Source organism: Mustela lutreola, chromosome 4 (assembly GCF_030435805.1).
Source record: "Mustela lutreola isolate mMusLut2 chromosome 4, mMusLut2.pri, whole genome shotgun sequence".
Taxonomy (NCBI): domain Eukaryota; kingdom Metazoa; phylum Chordata; class Mammalia; order Carnivora; family Mustelidae; genus Mustela; species Mustela lutreola.
Window position 1 is genome coordinate 167,442,613 of NC_081293.1, and position 18,241 is coordinate 167,460,853.

At 34.4% G+C, this 18,241-nt stretch overlaps 1 protein-coding gene across 16 annotated transcripts in view; it reads left to right on the forward strand.

The window, feature by feature from the left end:
- Positions 1 to 18,241, forward strand: part of FOXP2 (forkhead box P2) — a 548,304-nt gene that overhangs the window by 427,671 nt on the left and 102,392 nt on the right. The gene's annotated exons all lie outside the window — the stretch shown is intronic.

Genomic DNA, 18,241 nt, shown 5'->3' on the forward strand with positions numbered 1-18,241 from the left:
AAGGAATCTTTAAATATGTAAGTTATATATTTTTCATATATAGAATTTTTACTTGTTTCCTTAAGAATTGAGGTGTTTACTTAATTTCCATGGACTAAAGTATTCCTAAATTGGCTCACACCCCCCCAAATTTTTTTAAGATGCTATACATAGTATTTCTTAATTTATAGTCGATAGAACACATCACAGTTAAGACTTTTATAAATAAATAGTGTCTTCCTGAATAAAGAAGAAATTTCTAATTTCATACCTTGGTTAAAAAAATAAAGGCTTTTCTCAATAAAAAAGGGTGTCAAAATGGAATGCTATTCTTTGTGGAAAATATACAAACATAAAGCTTTTTTAAAAATGTTTGATTCAAACAAAAATCGTGGAAACAACATAACATAGACTATTTTATGGAAATAGTGAATGCAGAGAATTGGTAATGAATTTTGTACATTAAAACAGGTTTTGCAGTGATTTGAAGTTATCTATTTGGGTTTCATTCATTTTAGTCCTGCAGTGTTTGTGCTTCCTGAACTTTCTTGGCATAGTAATATCTGAAAAAAGTGCCAAAAATTAAAAAGCAGTGGTAAGTTTTGCTGGAATGATGTAAATTTAGGTGAAAGACTAAACTGACCTAATTTTCTAAATATTTGCTCTATATTTTGAAGGAAGATAAATTTAAGATAAACTTCAAAAAATAACTGTATTCTTTAACTTATTAATAAAGATTCATCCAAAAATATACTTTTAAGAAAATAGTGCATTAAAAATGGAAAAGGCAGTATTTCTAATTGGTAACACTTTTTTCTAAAATAATCCCAATGGAAAAATTATTTTCATTAGACTGAAGAGTGAGCTGACTAAACTACTAATAGTGTTTGTTCTTTATCTAAAACTACTTCTACCAGTATAAAAAAAAAAAAAAAAAACTCTATTCCACTAACGTAAGACTAAATCTATAGCATCAGATCTTTATATTTTCACTGACATGTTTTCAAAATGAAAACAAACCACAGAGAAATTAAATGACTTAACCATAGGCCATTTAGTTCCTCAATGGCAAGGCTGAATTTGTAACCCAAATCTGTGATCATCAGTATTTTGGTCTTTCCAAGGATATGCCAGATTATTCGTGGTTGCCTTGAGGGCTGTGTTGAATGGGAGTCTAAGGTTGTTCCCTGTGACAGGATTGTGGATAGTATCTGGGACAGGAAGACTACCAGGATGAATTAGTGATGTCTGTTGTGGCTGATAGGGAGAGGGAGTATAAGTCCATACCAGGTAGCTCCCATCCCTATGGTGCACCAAACTTAATACTTCAGACTAGTCACTGAGTGACTCTGCAAATGATGCCTCCTGACTTCACAACACTAGGGAATCACTAAATACTAAGTAGGTACTTATTTTCTTTTATTGACTACTTTAGATATAACCTTTCTGCAGGCTAAAGTGGCTAGTGGGATTTAAAATCAAAATGCAAACTAAAATAGATGATATCTGCTATTCACAGTTGACAATGTCTATGCAATGGACATTGCTCTCTTTCAGTATTTAGTATATTTTGTAAGTACCAGTACTCTGAGGTGGTACTCAACTAAGCTCTGGAGCACCATAAGATAACTGGTGGGCTAAATGGAAGAAGAGTTTAGAAAGTATACATACAGGTCTCTAAAGGCAGCCACATTCCTTTATAATCTGTTTAACTGAAGTGTGTAATAAATTGTGAATCACTGTAATAATTCTGAAATATTTAAGAGATCATATATCCCTATCAGTGGATTAATTTAATATCACACATATTACTTCCATGCTTGATCAACCTTCACAAAGAAAAAAGCCAAAATTTTCAGGCAATTGTTCCAAATTGGGAGATTAAATTACTTTTTATTCCCTCTCTCTTAACTTCAAAAATAAAAATCCTGTAAGTTTATTTAAAAGCTGGAAATAAAGTGCCATAAATTTCAGAGAAAAGCCACTTAACAATTACCAAAAGTAGGTTAAAGCTCAAATTCCCTTAAGGAAATAAGTAATATTACATATTTCATATTAAACTGATGTCAGATGCTCTCCATCATACCTTCCTCTCCCCGGCATTTCTTCCATCCAGTTCCCAACAAAAGATACAATAAAAATATATTTCAAAGAAGCATTTTCTGGTGTTTTAGCATGCAAGTAGCCATCAGACATTAGCTGTCATCTGAGTTTTGTGCTTCCTTATTAGCACATTGTTGAACAGTAGTGATACATTTATATATCCAACAATAGATTATATTTATTGTGCCTTGACTAATTTATAGCAATACAATAAGGGTAGTAATTGTGCTCCCTTATATCATCCCTACCTGAAAATTATCATCTTAAATTCTATCTACCTGTTGTTTGGTCTCCATAGGTTATATGTTTAACATTCTAAGAATGACATAATATCCTTATTGTAATTTTGAGGTTTTTTTTTGTTTTTTTTTTTTAAAGATTTTATTTATTTATTTGACAGAGAGAGATCACAAGTAGGCAGAGAGGCAGGCAGAGAGAGAGAGAGGAGGAAACAGGCTCCCTGCTGAGCAGAGAGCCCGATGCGGGACTCGATCCCAGGACCCTGAGATCATGACCTGAGCCGAAGGCAGCGGCTTAACCCACTGAGCCACCCAGGCGCCCCGTAATTTTGAATTTTATAAGGAAAAGCATTAAGTTCTGGCTTTAAAGGAAAGAGTGTGAGAGTAAGAGAGCTTCTTTGTGAGAGATTACTTTTCAATACTTCCTTTTCTTACTCATTTTTTTTTTTCAAATGGTATATATTTAACTCTCATCTGGAAAAATCTTCACTTATTTTACTTTGCTTTCAGACGTTAGTTATAAGACAGATGCTTTTTTCCCCCTCCTGATATATCAAGCAGCTTTATGAATGGCTAACTGTCAGGATCCTGAATTTGCTTCCCTACCACACAATAGTAACCCAAATTCACTCCCCAATAACTAGACCTTGTTGACACCTCATCTGTCTGAATGGCCTCATTAACACCTACCTGCAGATAACCTTATTGTTAGTCTTGCCTACAGGTTTTTACACTAAGTGAATACTATTTTACATAGGATTCTGCCCTTTTAGCTCCAAGTGCTAAGGCAATTAAGTGGAATGCTTAGAGTCTTTGTCTTTGGGGTATTATTTTCAAAACATTTAGCATTGGGTCAAATGAGTATTTTGATGAATAAAACTTGTTGGACCTATGAAACCAAAAATGAAACTTGCTGGCCTTGGTCCAGTTGGTTTATGACCCATTTAAATTAAATTGCGTTGATCACATTGAATCTCTCCCCCCTACAGATCTTTATTCTGTTTTTATTACCTCCTGAATGGTTTATTACTATGAGAATTGTGGGTTGGAAGAAATAAGAAAAGAGGAGAGTGACAATTTTTTTTTTAAGATTTTATTTATTTATTTGATAGAGAGAGAGAGAGACAGAGAGAGAGAGAAAGGTCATAAGCAGGCAGAGAGGCAAGCAGAGGGGGAGGAGGAGGCAGAGAGCCCAATGCGGGGCTCTATCCCAGGATCCTAAGATCCTGACCTGAGCCGAAGGCAGAGACTTAACCCACTGAGCCACTCAGGCACCTCAAGACTGACAGTATTTAAGAATCACTTATTTTCTGTCCAAATTTTATCTCTCTTTTTAGTCTACATGAATTCTACCCCGCAGTAAATCATCTATCCCATGGGCTCTGGAATCATCTTTCTAGATCGCATATTGGACAAATTACTTACATTTTTTAGCTTCATGCTCTCAGTCTGTAAAATTAGGATAATAATAATCTACCTCATAGTGTGGTAATGGGGATTAAATTTTATAATTGGAAAGTAGTTAGCATGATGACTAACTCATAGGAAGTGTGCAGTAGATATTCAAGTCAGTAGCTGTAGTACCATCAATACACTCTTGGTTGGACTAAAGAGGCAATTCTGTTTGATGTAAATTTAAGTACATATTTGGTATTAACACTAAATAAGCATTAGGCATTGCACCTTGAAGCATGACTAAGACAGATGGAAATGTTCCTTAATTAGAGGAAAGTCTTTATATTCATTAATTTACATTAAACACTGACTTATTCACTCACAAAAATCAGTGTTATCCAAATGTTTTCTGATTTATTAAGTGGAAGATAAAGAATCCTTCCTCACCAGATCTAAATGAGGTCCTCTGGCAGCCAAGGAAAACCATTGCCAAAGAAGATTAGGAAAAGTGATTGTACCGCTAATTGTTTGTATCCAGCTAGAGCACACCAAGATAGAAGTTAGGATATACATAGATGGGGCAGTTCCAGATTACCTCCAGTGTTTTTTCTTCCTTACGTATTTTAAATTTATTATCAGAGATGAACTAGGAGTTAAAGGTAAATTCCTACTGATTGATAGTATTGACAGTTTTAACTAACACGCTATAGGCAGTTAACCAGGGATAATATCGTGGTATCTTTTTTAGAGCCCTTTCTGTAAAACCTAGATTTAACTCTTCACTATTAGTGTAAAGTTGTAGTAGGGTACACTTGAATTAATTATGAAGCAGTACAAATTAGATTTGTTAATTAATTGTGTTCATTGTGAGTAGTTTTTGTTTGAGGTCCTTTGGTATGAAATAAGCCTTAAGATAACCAAATATTTCAAACCCAGACTCTACAGCTGATTTTGTTAATGCCATGGAGTTGTAATATGGTAACCATGTTTAGGGCTACTGTTAAAAACCTTCCAGATTCTTTGTCAGAAATAGAATTAAGATTTCTGTTTTTAAAACCTTGGTTGACATTTGTATGCAACTTCTTGATTAATCTTTTTCTTTCCAAGTGTAATTCAAATATTAATAATTATCTTTACATACCTCACTCAGCTAGGATGTAGCTCCCTGAGCTCAGTTCATTCTAGACACCTCTCCTGAGTGGTTGCCTCTCACCTTCTATTTTATTGCAATATTTGAGATTGCAATGAATTCTCTTGATGTTGGTTCCAAGAAGGACCAGTAGCAGAGCTTTTTCAATGGAGGCTCCTCTTTGAAATTTATAATGAATAATTTACTCCCCTTGATGATTCACCAAAGCATCAGTATGGCAGAAATCAGGAGCTGATGAAAGGACTATTTATTTAGTTATCTGGTTTTGTTGTTGTTAATATATTTTTCATCAAATAAATTGATACACACACTAGACTATGTATGTGGCAGTAATGTGAATTTGTGGTGCCCATTCAGATAGACTATATGTTTCCTTTCACATTTTAAAGTTATTTGTAATGAAATATTAGTATAGTCTCTACAAATACGAAATGTAATCTGCACTAACTTCTAACAGTTCACTCTATAGTTCTTGCATATTTCTAAAGACTTAAAAAATGTATATTCCATATTTATTATTTGTATTTCTGTTCTTTGTATATTTCTGTTATCATTTTAGCATAATAGTAAGTACAGGCACAAAAAAACAAGTCATCCTTGTGTATAAATCTTCATGACTCGTGAAGTGCACACACACACACACATACACAGAAACATACATGCATACATATACATATTTAATGACCAATAATGTAAAAGAATGTATATGTGTTTTTATTGACTTGTATATGCTATTCACTTTTGTTGTCTTCCTTTCAAGTCACATTTTTTTGTGTTTGTAATTTTCATTAGTCAAATGAGTCATCTGTTATGCATAGGATTAACAAATTAGAGACATCAAATTTTTATCACTGGCACCATTCATGCTGCAATGTATTTACTTCAAAACTATTTCTAAATAACTGGATTTTTCATGTAATTTTAATACATAGGATGTCATGTTAAGCAGCATATAATTCCCATTGACATTAAGACTTCAACCTAAAACTGCATGCTGTACTTTAAATCTTTATTCAGTGGAATTCAGAAAGCTTACATTATCAGAGTTCTGTCGTGCTGTAATCATATAATGATTCCAACAACTTAGATGAAATTGCACATGCTTACTTTCCAATTAATCATATCCTTTATCAGAATGATAATTTTGATGCAAGTAAATTCACCTTATTGGTAAGATAAAGAATAAAGCCTTATACTGAGTTAAAGATTTCAAGATGGAACTTCTATCATATTTAACATTAAAAACAACATAATGTGCTTAGGCTCTTGCAACCATGTTCCCAAGCTCTTTTCCCTGAAGTTGTAATTACTACTCCAGCAGAGATTCCTCCTGTTCTCTCTGAAGAGAGGTAAGATGAGATATTTTGTAATATTGGCAGAAGCAATCTACCTTTCAAATCCAGAATACTAGTTATAATGTCATGCTCCAGATTACATGGGTTGTATATTTAATATTTTCAGAGCAATAATATAATACCTTAATTTTATTTAGAATCTTATATGTAAAATATTTCATCTACCTAAAACAGACAATATAGAATAGGAATAAGAGACCTTGAGAGTTCTCTTACTCTTAAGTAAGAGTATCTTAAGAGATATTACGCTGAAGGGAAGGTATCAGGTAAATATCAGATAAATTCTCATTAAATTAAGCATCATTCATAAATTCACATTGATTGTGTAATTTTAGGGAGAGAGAGTTTTGACAAAATTATGCCTTTAAAACTTGATAAACAAGCTTAAATTTTCCTATAGCATCATATATGCATACCTAGTGATTACTTTGCTGATAAATAATTAATACAAAAATCATATAAAAAATTAATACAAAATCATATGAGTAACCAGCACACTATTGTTTTATCTCTGTTTCTCCCTGAATCCTTGTTCCCTGTAAGTTTCATATCTCATATACTCTTTTAAGGCTGGCAAATATACTTTTTGCATGCCTGCATTTGTCTCCTTATATATGATCTATATAGGGCTCCTTTTAGCTATAATATTCTATCAGTCCATAGAGGATGGAAACACATGCTGGGCACACATCCCTTTTCTCTTTATTTTGGCTATGCAGTATTAGAAGGGTTGTGCCCTATTACTACATAGCCAAAATAAAGAGAAAGGGGATGTGTGCCCATCCTCTATGGACTGATAGAATATTATAGCTAAAAGAAGCCCTATGTTTCATCTAATTCAAATACTTTATTTTACAGTTGAGAAAACAGTGATAAAGAATCTAAGTGACTCCCCTAATATCTCTCCAGTATTCATGGAATTCAAGGGGGAGCTATTGATGACCTGATAATTCTTTAGTCTTAAGCCATGGTTCGTGTGTATTAATTTTCACAGATTGTGTATTTTAACTTTATTTCTATATGTAAGGAAAGCACTAAGTTTTTCCAGATGTTGCTAATCACATTTACCTATGAAAAGATTTTAAAAACCAGATAGATTTTGTGATCACTTTTGAAATTACCATATATATTACTTGACTATTTGCAGTTTGTTGAGAACATGTTTAAGATCTCAGTCAGATCTATGAGATAATTTTATTTATATGTAGAGATTTTAGAAAAAGAACAATCCAAGGATTTTTAATGATTCCCCCAGAAACATGACTTCATGAAATCCAAGACTGTTGATTTATTGCTTAAAATTTTTTAATAGGATTTCAGGTAGAAAAAGCCATGAAACCCTTATCGTGGTATATAGGGCATTCCAAAGTTAGTTCCTAATCTTTAAAGGAATAAACTTAATGGTTAACAAAATCTTAATTCTTTACAATCATTTTATATTTATTTAGACTACACATCCGACCAAGATCAGTTGCTCTGTAGAGATGACCAAAGAGATGTCCCCCAGCTTTTTAGCTTATCTGTTTACTCTCTCCCAGATAAATATTATGTCTTAACAATCGAGAAAAAGTGATTAGTAGGTCTGTTATGCCATCCTGATCTTAAAATCCAAACAATAGAAGACATGACAATACTTTAAGTGTGATACTGAAATACCATTTAAATGGGTAAAGCTCAGAATGGATGCTTGAATTCATCAGACTAAAATGCTAAGTCTGTAACATACAATTTTGATCCTATAAAATATATTCATAGCACTCATAGAAATGAGTACAAGGTTTGAATTCTGTTCAGATATTATGGTTCTAGAAAAGTCTTACAAGTACTTGGAACAATCACTTCCACCATTTTAAATTAGTACATACTATTTTATTTTAGTTTATATAGTTTTATATATAGTTTATTATAATACTATAATTGATATCATCATAAGATAATTGTTCCTATTCTTCTTTCTTATAACTTCTAAACAGTCCTCAGTGGCTGCCCATTGTCTCTTGAATAAAGCTTTACAGTCATGTACTTCCCCAAAAGTGGGCTTTTTTTTGCCAAACTTATCCCCTATTATTTCATAAACAACGACATTGGGTCCTAACTGATACACCTTCATGTATGTCCAAAACATACAATACTCCTTTTTTTGCTATTCCCTTTCTTGTGTTGTTATCATTTTGTATCATCCTCTCTGTTCTTTCCTGCTTGTCAAATTCCACTGGTTATAAAATCCCAGTTCAGTACTATGCCACATGAATGCTTTTTCACCAATGCAGTCCACATTGATTAATCCCTCTTTTGGTCTTGTTATCCAATCCACACTTTGGAATTATTCTTAGCCCTCTGATATGGTTCCATTCAACAGATATTCACTGAACACATATTGTTATAACTCACAATGATAAAAAAAAATTTCAGTAAACAGAGTAGCCACATGCATCTGAGAAGTGTAGACTGTGAAGATGGGAAGTGTGCAATTTAGTACTCAAAAAATCAAGCAAGTTGTAAAGATAGACTTAATCACTGTACTGTGGAATTAGGGACAGGTAGATGGAAGAGATTTATTTGGGGAGAAGTTTTGGGAAAAAAACACACAGATTCATCACACTCAAAGTGTAGAGAATATTCTAGACATTGGGAACAGAATCAGCAAGTTTACAGAAGAGAGAAAAGAAAAGGATGGGTAGTTTTCAAAAGCTACACTTATTGTATCTGAAAAATTGGAGAATACTTCAGGAAAAGTTGGCGTATGTAGTCTTTAAATATATGGACCAAGGCCAAAAGTTGAAGTTTTGAATTTTTAAAGAACTTTAAATATTCTGTAAGATTTTGAGCAAAGAGGGGCACCTGGGTGGCTCAGGTCATGATCTCAAAGTCCTGGGATCGAGCCCGGAATCAGGCTTTCTGCTTGGCAAGAAGCCTGCTTCTCCCTCTCCCACTCTCCCTGCTTGTGTTCCTCTCTTGCTGTCTCTCTCTGTCAAATAAATAAATAAAATATTAAAAAACTACATTTTTGAGCAGAGAAGTGAATGTAACATAACCAGGCTATCCTATTTAAAAATATCCTTAGGAACATTAAGAAGAAGTGATTGAACAAAAAAAAATTGGAATCGTGTGTCTAGGTTAAAGGACGCTGCCCCCCAAAATAATAATGGTAACCTTAACTAGGAGGAGGACAGGGAAAAAAGTTAAGAGGACAGAGTTAGGGGAGAATACAATTGTAAATGTTATGTTGCTAATTAGAGAAACAGAAAAAAATCTGTGCCTGGATATTTGGATTTAGTTGACTGTGAGCCTGGTGATATCTAGAACCCAGAAAGAATAATAGGTTCGATGGCAGGCAGAAAGAGGTTGGAAGTAATGAAAGCGTTGTTTGAGAAGTATATTTGCATTGCCAGTGGGATATCCATGTTCAGCAGGTTGTTGGCGATGAGTTGGAGATAATGAATTTTTGGAGGTCATACCGTATGCAAGAGACCAGAATCCATTATTTTCAATGAGACTGTGAAGAGGAAGATGACCATAGATAAGTCACAAATCACGATATTGGCTAAGGGAAAAAAGAAGAACCAGTAAAGAAAGTGAATCCATAACACAGCAGAGAACCAGGAGCAGGAGGAGTCAATGGACAACAGAAGAGATTTTTAACAAGCTAAGAGATTATTCAAAGCCTTGTTACAGACAGAGGAGTGGTTTTAAAATGAGGATGAGACCTGAAGCAAGTTACAGATTTGGCAAGAGTGTTTTCAACAGAACACAGTCGATGACTTACATGGCAACGGAAGGAGTTCATGTAGAGGTGACAAAGGACTCTGGCCCTTTGGGAGAAAGGCTGATTAAAAGGGAGATGATAGGATGGGCCTTGAAGGAGAGCAGGAATGAGGAAAGGTCTTCAGGGAAGGAGACAGTGGAGATGAAAAGATTAAAAGTGAAAGAAGGAGTAAATAGTTGAAACAAGGAATGAAAGATGATGAGGGTTGGATGCTGGCATCCAGGGCACAGATGGAGGTAGTCCTTGAAAGGGAATCAAAACCCACTTTCATTGGGTTTTGAATGGAAATTTGATAAGTAAACTCATAGCTGGGTTTTTACCTGTCTTTCATTATTTTTTCAATCTGTTAATGCCTTGTGACTGGCACTGTGTCCCTCTCCCATGTCACGACATCTGTGTTTGAACTTCGTATCACCTTTTAGGGATTCCTATTTCTATGACAAATGGTGCCAAAAAAGGGAAGAGTATATTGGTGGTTGTTAAAATTTTCTAGTTATGAGAGCTTTACTTTGACCATATTTGTTATACATTAGGAAATTATTAGCCAAAAAGATAACTACTCATTAGAATTTAAACTTAGCAGTGATTTTCTCATAAAGGACTAATAGCATAGTCACAAGATGAGTGCGCTTTCCTTTCTCTCAGAAATTTAAGATGGATTAATATATATCTGAAGAACACTATTTTATGAAACATTTAGATACATGAAGATTTTGAACTTTTTAAGTAATTAGTTAATTTTTAGTAATTAATAAAATAAAGCTTTTCACTTTTTAGAAAAACCTTTTAGTGAAAGCAGACATGCAACCAGAATGAAATATATGCAGAAATATTATGATCGTCTATTTTCCACTGTATTGACAGTATTACATTTTAAGAACAATTCAATAACTCAACCACTGAAATTGCCCTTACACCTACTTTTAATTGCTTAATTTTGCGCCTAGTACTACACAATTTGGATACAAAGGGTATGACAGGGTAACATATCCTTAAACAAAAATCCTTTCTCTTCATAAAATCAGAACTAAAGCATAAGGAAAACTAAGAGAGATACAAATAAGGACCTTGGTTTTGGAGCCTTTACAACAGCTGTTAATTCTGCTTTACAAAGTAGACATTAAATAGTAGAATTTCAGGAATTGGTGATAAACTATTGGAAGTATAATCTCCCCCAAATGATTCCATGACTTCTGACCAAAAAGTTCCTATATCATTGCTGCCGAAAATAATTCCTTTTAACATGCTAACAAAAATCCTTTTCCTTTTTCACTTTTTTCAGTTCTTTGCTAAGCAAATTTATTGAAGCTCTTCAAACTGAATTAAATAGTTTTTCTGTTTTGCCTTTACTGGGGTTTTGGTGAAACTATCGACTATGTCAGGTTTTAGGAGACAAAATCATAATGTGGTCTCTTTGGCAGAAGAAGCCCTGCCTTTGAGGAATAACCACACTTTGCAATAATTTTGGGTTGGGGGGTTTGGTTTTGTTTTTTTAAGATTTATTTATCTTATTTGAGAGGCAGAGCATGAGTGTGCGAGTGGGGGCAGGAAGGGGCACAGAAGGAGAGAAGCACACTCCTGGCCAAGTGGGGAGCCCCATGGGACTCCATCTCAAGACCCTGAGATCAGGACCTGAGCTGAAACCAAGAATGGGATGCTCAACTGACTGTGCCACCCAGGCACCCCCACCCATAGTAGTTTTTATTATAGCTATTTACATATATTTTTTTTTCTATTGAGGAAACAGACTTAACGGAGAAGTAAAATAATCTACCTAGGGTCATGTTTTAGCAAATGATTAAGCTGAGATTCAGATTCAGGTCTGTCTGATCCAAGATCTCTCCTTTATGTTACATCACCTGTGGCTTTTTCTGGGGCTTTTAATTACTTCCCTACAAATATGATTTAGAAGGAAGCTCCCCCCCATTAGAAGAGTACCTGAATATTTGAATCCTATTAGCTGCCTCGAACACTTTGACTTCGCTTTTCTTCACCTCCTGTAAACCAGGGATTTTCAGCTCTACCCGCTTCAGACAGAACACAAAAAAGATTTGACAATCACTGGCACTATTCCAACTCAGGCTCTCAAAATTTGATTGTTGGCTTTTTTCTTTTTCCAATTCTGACAACTTTCTGTTTTTCTTCTATAAGTTTACATTTCCTTTATCTTTCTTGAACCAACACTTGACTCTCATTAAATCTTCTATTCTCCTTGTCTTTTCTGTTCGACAATCGAAGCATTTATTCAGCATTCCTGAATCTGTGCTATTTTTCTAAGATCTGCCCCTTCTGCCAGGTCTTGTTATTCCTGTTTTTAACTGACTCTCAGAAATAATCAAAATATTTACTCTGCCAAGTAAATATCCCCAAACCTTTGCCGATATGCCTTTGACCACTCAAGTCTCTGTCCTCTCTGCTTCCTGGGGTGGTAGAGTTCACAGAACCCAAATCTTGTCCTGGTGAAGGCAGTTTCAGCTTGCTACCTAAAATCCGTATGGAATGAAAATTTGCTTCCACCTTTTTCTTTCTAGGGTCTGATTACTTTGGGGGAAATAATTTCATTTTCGCATGCTACTTAATGAGAAATGCTCAAAAGTATCTGGCCTGTAGTGAGTACTTTAAAGGATCCTCTCCTTTTGTTTTGCTTCTGTGGAATTTTGTTTTCTTTTGTCATTTATACTGCTTAATCTAAATATCTCTTCCTAGAATCAGGAAGGAAGTACCAGTTTTTTTTTTTTAGTGTAAACATAATGGTAGATAATATTCATTTTTTTCCTCCCATTATTTCTTCTGATGGTAGTTTTCCTTACTGATCAAGAAAATTTCTGAAGTATGTAAATATTGTTGGAAAGAGTGAGACTTTTAAGAATGCAGAGAGTTTTTGTTAAGTTTTCTCGTTTTGAAATCAATGTTTTGAATTTAGATAATCCATCTGGCCAGTTTTCTACGTCTCCCCTCAAACAAGAGATTTGTTATTTTCAGTGTCTCTCTACCAACTGCTCCAGATGATTCTGAGGATTAGTCAAGATTAGGAGACACTTATTTAAGAGCCTGTCTACACAATGTGTTCCGTGGGCCAGGAGTGTCACCTGGGAATTAGTTGGAAATGCAGACTCTCGGGCCCCACTCCAGACCTACTGAATCACAGTCTGCATTTTAACAAGATCCTTAGCCAATGTATATGTTCCTTGACGATTAAGAAGCACCGTTCTAAAGCTCAACTTTTAGAAAATGAATATTCTGTGCATGCGTGTTATATACAGATATAATACAGATTACTACAAGATAGTGTGTAGATGCATTTATAATCTTTTTAAGACTGAGGAGGGAGAGGGGCAGAGGAAGGGGGAAAGAGAGGATCTTAAGCAGGCTCCACACCCAGTGCAGAGCCCTATGCTGGGCTCCATCTCACAATACTGAGAACATGACCTGAGCTGAAATCAAGGGTCGGCTTCTTAACTGACTGAGCCACCCAGGTGCCCCCATATGCATTTAGAATTTAAAGAAATATTTGTGATACTTATAGCTAGGAGCAATGTTTAATATAATAATTAAAAGTCGGGAGGAAAAGATTTTATTCTCTGTGATTATATTTAACAGTATTAGATATATATTTTGCTGTTTTGTATGCATATGGGAAGGACAGAACTGTGCCTGCACAAACTAATTGTGTTGAGTACATTGAGTTTAAAAGTAAGATTATTTCAGTAACATAATATTTCTGGAGTTTTGTCTACAAAGTGCTACTAACTGGCTTGACTGAATTTTTCACCTGGTAGCTTGTGAATATCGAAAAGATACAGTGGTTAAACTGAAGGTCTACTTACATTATGATGTTAAAAAAATTTGTATATCACTTAATATCAAATATGTCCTGTCAATATTTCAGGAGTAAAAAGATTATTTGTGGGATATAGGGAGGATAAAGAGATTTACTGTAGTGTAGGTTATTGAAAGTGTTTTTAGTGATGTTTACTCTTCTATGAAGATTCCATTTATAAATACCTTATTATCATTTGTTAAATTAAATGACACTATACAGAATGCTGATGACTTTAACTCATACATTAAATATGCACATATATTTTAACAATATTTGCATCTTATAATACATTTAATAATGACTTGTCATAGTGTTACTCATTAACCGTTTCTTTGACGTTAATATTTTAAAAAATAAAGTGCTTTTGTATGTTATACTAATTTATGTGTTTCTTAATCCTGGAATGCTGATATATATATATATATACATACATATATATATGTATGTATATATATATATATACATATATATAAAACTATTTGATTGGATGTATTTCCATTTTAACTGAAATTTTGGATGAAAGCTTTCCCCTAGAACAGTCATTTGAAATATATCAGGATGTCAAGATTCCAAACAATATAGTTCATGTTCTTATTCTTTTACACGTGCTTAAACATATTTTTAACAACATAGTGCTTCCTATAAACAATTTTTCTTGAATTAGCACAAAATGTCTCTGTATTACAATGCATTTATAAATCATAGTTCATACTAGTAAAAGCAGCTTTTGTAACAAAGTACTACTAGTATGAGTATTATTAAAGCCTAATTAATCATTACTATTTATAGGCTGAGTTTAGTAGGCACTCATTATTTAAGTCATAATAAAAATTTAGATTTTTTCAGTATTCTCACTAAGTTCCAGGAAAATTGTTCAAATGACCCAACTTTAAATACACAAAGCCATAGTATTTCTTAAAATTATGGCTAATTCAGTTTGTGTTACATTGATTGTCAGTATTTTCAACATGTGAATAAAATACTTGAGAAAAGGCATAGCAAGGGTAGAAATTTGGAAGTGTTTCCTAAACATGAATAGGAAAAGGAAATGATTCTCTTACTAGTTATTCAACAGTTTCTCAAAGTTCAAATCAGCTGCTGATTTGGTAAACATGAGATAATAAAATCCATCATTCTTGGTGTCTTATTGATGATTTTGAAATTCTCATCCTCATTTTAAAGTGTCTTATTTTGTTTTGGTTTCTGTTTTACTTATTTTATTTTTTTAATTAACATATAATGTATTATTAGCCCTGGGGGTACAGGTCTGTGAATGGTCAGGCTTACACACTTCACAGCACTCACCATAGCACATACCCTCCCCAATGCTCATAACCCAGCCACACTCTCCTTACCCCTCTTCCCCTCTCCCTGGCAACCCTCAGTTTGTTTTGTGAGATTAAGAGTCTCTTACGATTTGTCTCCCTCCTGATCCCATCTTTTTCCACTGATATTTATTTTAAACTCATACAGTTTTTGAACTCTGAACCCATAGTTGAATTAGACTTTTAAAAAAATACTTTAAAGTATTTAAAGTATTAGTATTTATTTCACCATCTACAATTTTTGCTAATTTTATTATTTTGAACTCTTCTGGTGGTTATCTTCATTCCTCAAATAATATCTATTTTTTTCTATATTGATTTTCTGCTAGAAATGATGGCGCTTTAAAAAAAAAAAAAAAAAAAAGGCTAGCCAGCATTTTTATTTTATTTTATGGAGCCAATAAATACTTTGGAATATACAAATCAAAAGACTTTTAAAACTTCCTTCTGTTTTCTGAATCATCAGTTTGATGTTTTGAGATATGTTACATTTGTTCATCTTTTTCATTTTTTATACTATTGGTTTTCTTCCAATGTCTGATGTTTCTAATTGTTGGTTCAATATATGAATGAAGGCTGAGTAATAGTAAGATTAGTAGCTGGGGTAATTTTTTGCATGGTTATGTAGGTGTCTTTCAAGAATAGGCGTCTCCCTCAGATGGAAGTGTGTTGGCAGGAAGGCTTCTCTTTAGGACTGAGTGAACTGATTGCCACCAGTGGCAAAGCTAAGATAGTGTTATTTGGCATGACCAGCTTAACTTGTAAGTCTGTAATTGAAGCTGGGAGTCATCTGTAAACTCTGCTGTGCTCAAATTTTGCATTCCTACACCCACACTGGGTGCTTTCTGTAGAAGGCTGGTTTGTTTTCTTAGACTAATAATGCACTTCTCAATTTATCCTGGGAGCAAAAGCCATTTGTATGAGAAGACCACTCTAAGTCTTGGAGAGGGTGTGGGAAGAGTAGTTTTATAGGCCTATCCATTCTTTTTCCTTGTTGTTTTATTTTGTTTTGTGCTTTAGGCCTGTCCATTCTTGATGGTGGATTTTAATTAATTCCCCAGTTGATTGTACCATGGCCCATCCTTGCCCTTTGTGTTCTGTGAGAAGTGGGACTTTGCTTCTGGTATTCTGGACTGCTTTTTTCCCCATATTTCTCCTTGTCAGTCTATGCCCTTTTATCTGCTCAATATCTACCTGGTTTCTCAAACTTCTGATCTTCGGCTGGTACCTTTTTTTTTTTTTCCTCCACAGCAACGATACAATTTTTTAATTTTAAAACAAATGGAGAGAAGAGAGGTCGTCTTGGGTGCTTATTAAGTTATACTAATTCAGAATTCAGTAGTTCTTTATGTTATAATACCATATAGGCAATAGATATTCATGATCACCTACTATGTACTTGTCTGTGTCACAAAATGGCATCCAGTGGGCTCCGATATCAACTTCCCTTCCCTAAAGAGCAGAAGGTGCTCTGGCTTACAGATTTGCAAACTCCCTTGTAGAGCACAAATTTTACTTGTTATTCATTATTCACATAGCTCAGGTAGTTTTGCTTCCTCCCAAAAACAATTTGAGTTTCTTTTTTTCCTTCCCTAATTTTAAAAATATAGCCCAAAGAATTCTGCCTACAGGTCAGTCTATCATGGAAACTTAAATCCATGATCTTGACCAAATGCTGGAGGGAAGAGCTTTGCTGTTTTAATGTGTACTGTAGTAAACCCTATAGCCTGCTGTTTCTTCAACCTGACTCTCCAAACTGTGGATCAGGACCAGAAAGTCCCTCCCCAAAAGGGTCTACTGATACCCCTCTTTTCTTACTGCCTATAGGCTGCCTGGGGGGTTTTGTGTAAACTCTCCAAGTGTTTTTCCTATTGTGGTGCTTCTTATGAGCAGACAGATGCAAAGACCCCTTACAGTCATTTGTGATTTTCCTGGGCCTTTCTGGCTCTAAAATTCTTTGGCAATAGAAATGTCAAAGAATTATTTGCTAGACTATGATTAGGGTTGGCATTTGTGTTTGGCCTCCGAGAAGGAAGAAGATACATTAGTATCTAAGGAGAAGTGGATAAGGGGTAGATATGTGTGCTTTTTTCTTGGCCATGCAGGGTATGTACAGTGGACTAAGAAAGGAAAATTCAGATAATCTATTTTAAATGAAGTAGTTATTTTGTTTCTAATGAATGATACTACAATCATACTACATAGTTCCTCAAGAGAAATCATAAAACTCAAAAATCTCAAGCAACAAAAGAAACTTTAATGTTAATTCCAGACTCTTCCTCTTCCAAAATTATTTTACTATTAACACAGTGCCTTTTTTCAAAATGTTTTTTATGCTCAAACCAGTATAGCAGTCATCTTCTTTCCACAAAGCTCAAAGATCTAAGAGTATGGCTTTAGGGGAACAGGGTGACTCAGTTGCTTAAGCATCCAGTTCTTGATTTTGGCTCAGGTCATGATCTCAGGGTCGTGAGATCAAGCCCCATGTGGGGCTCCATCCTGTGATGGGTGTGGAACCTGCTTAAGATTCTCTCTCTCCCTCTCCTTCTGCTCTCCCTTCCACCCCATGTACTCTTTATCTCTCAAAAACAAGAAAAAGCAAAAAGAAAAAAAAAACACCAAAAATTACTGCTTTATACCCAATGTTTCCCCAACTTAAACAGAGTAAGTTAAATTTCATTGTGCCTATTCTATATGGGCCTGGCATTGAACACTGATAAACTTAACAACTCTAGCATAGTCACTCCAACTGTCGAACTGGTTATGGTTTTTAAATGATTGATTTACTGAATTTGTTACACTGTTAGTGTTATTCTATATTGATCAACACAGTTAGCCCTTGAACATTTGTCTGACATTTTTTACAAAATAGTTTTGGAGATTATTTATATTTAGTCAGTTTAAGATTAGCTGCACTGTAGTTTCCAGTCATACAATTACATAAAATTTGAGAAAAATTATGGCAGTGATTATTTTACTGAACTACCTTGTCATGAATTGTGTTCACTTACATTTGAGTGGAAGCTACCTGGGGATTCTTTTTCAGAGTGTGATCTCCGACCAGCTGAGAAGTTGGTGTTGGATTCAGTTCATGAGTCTGTCATAT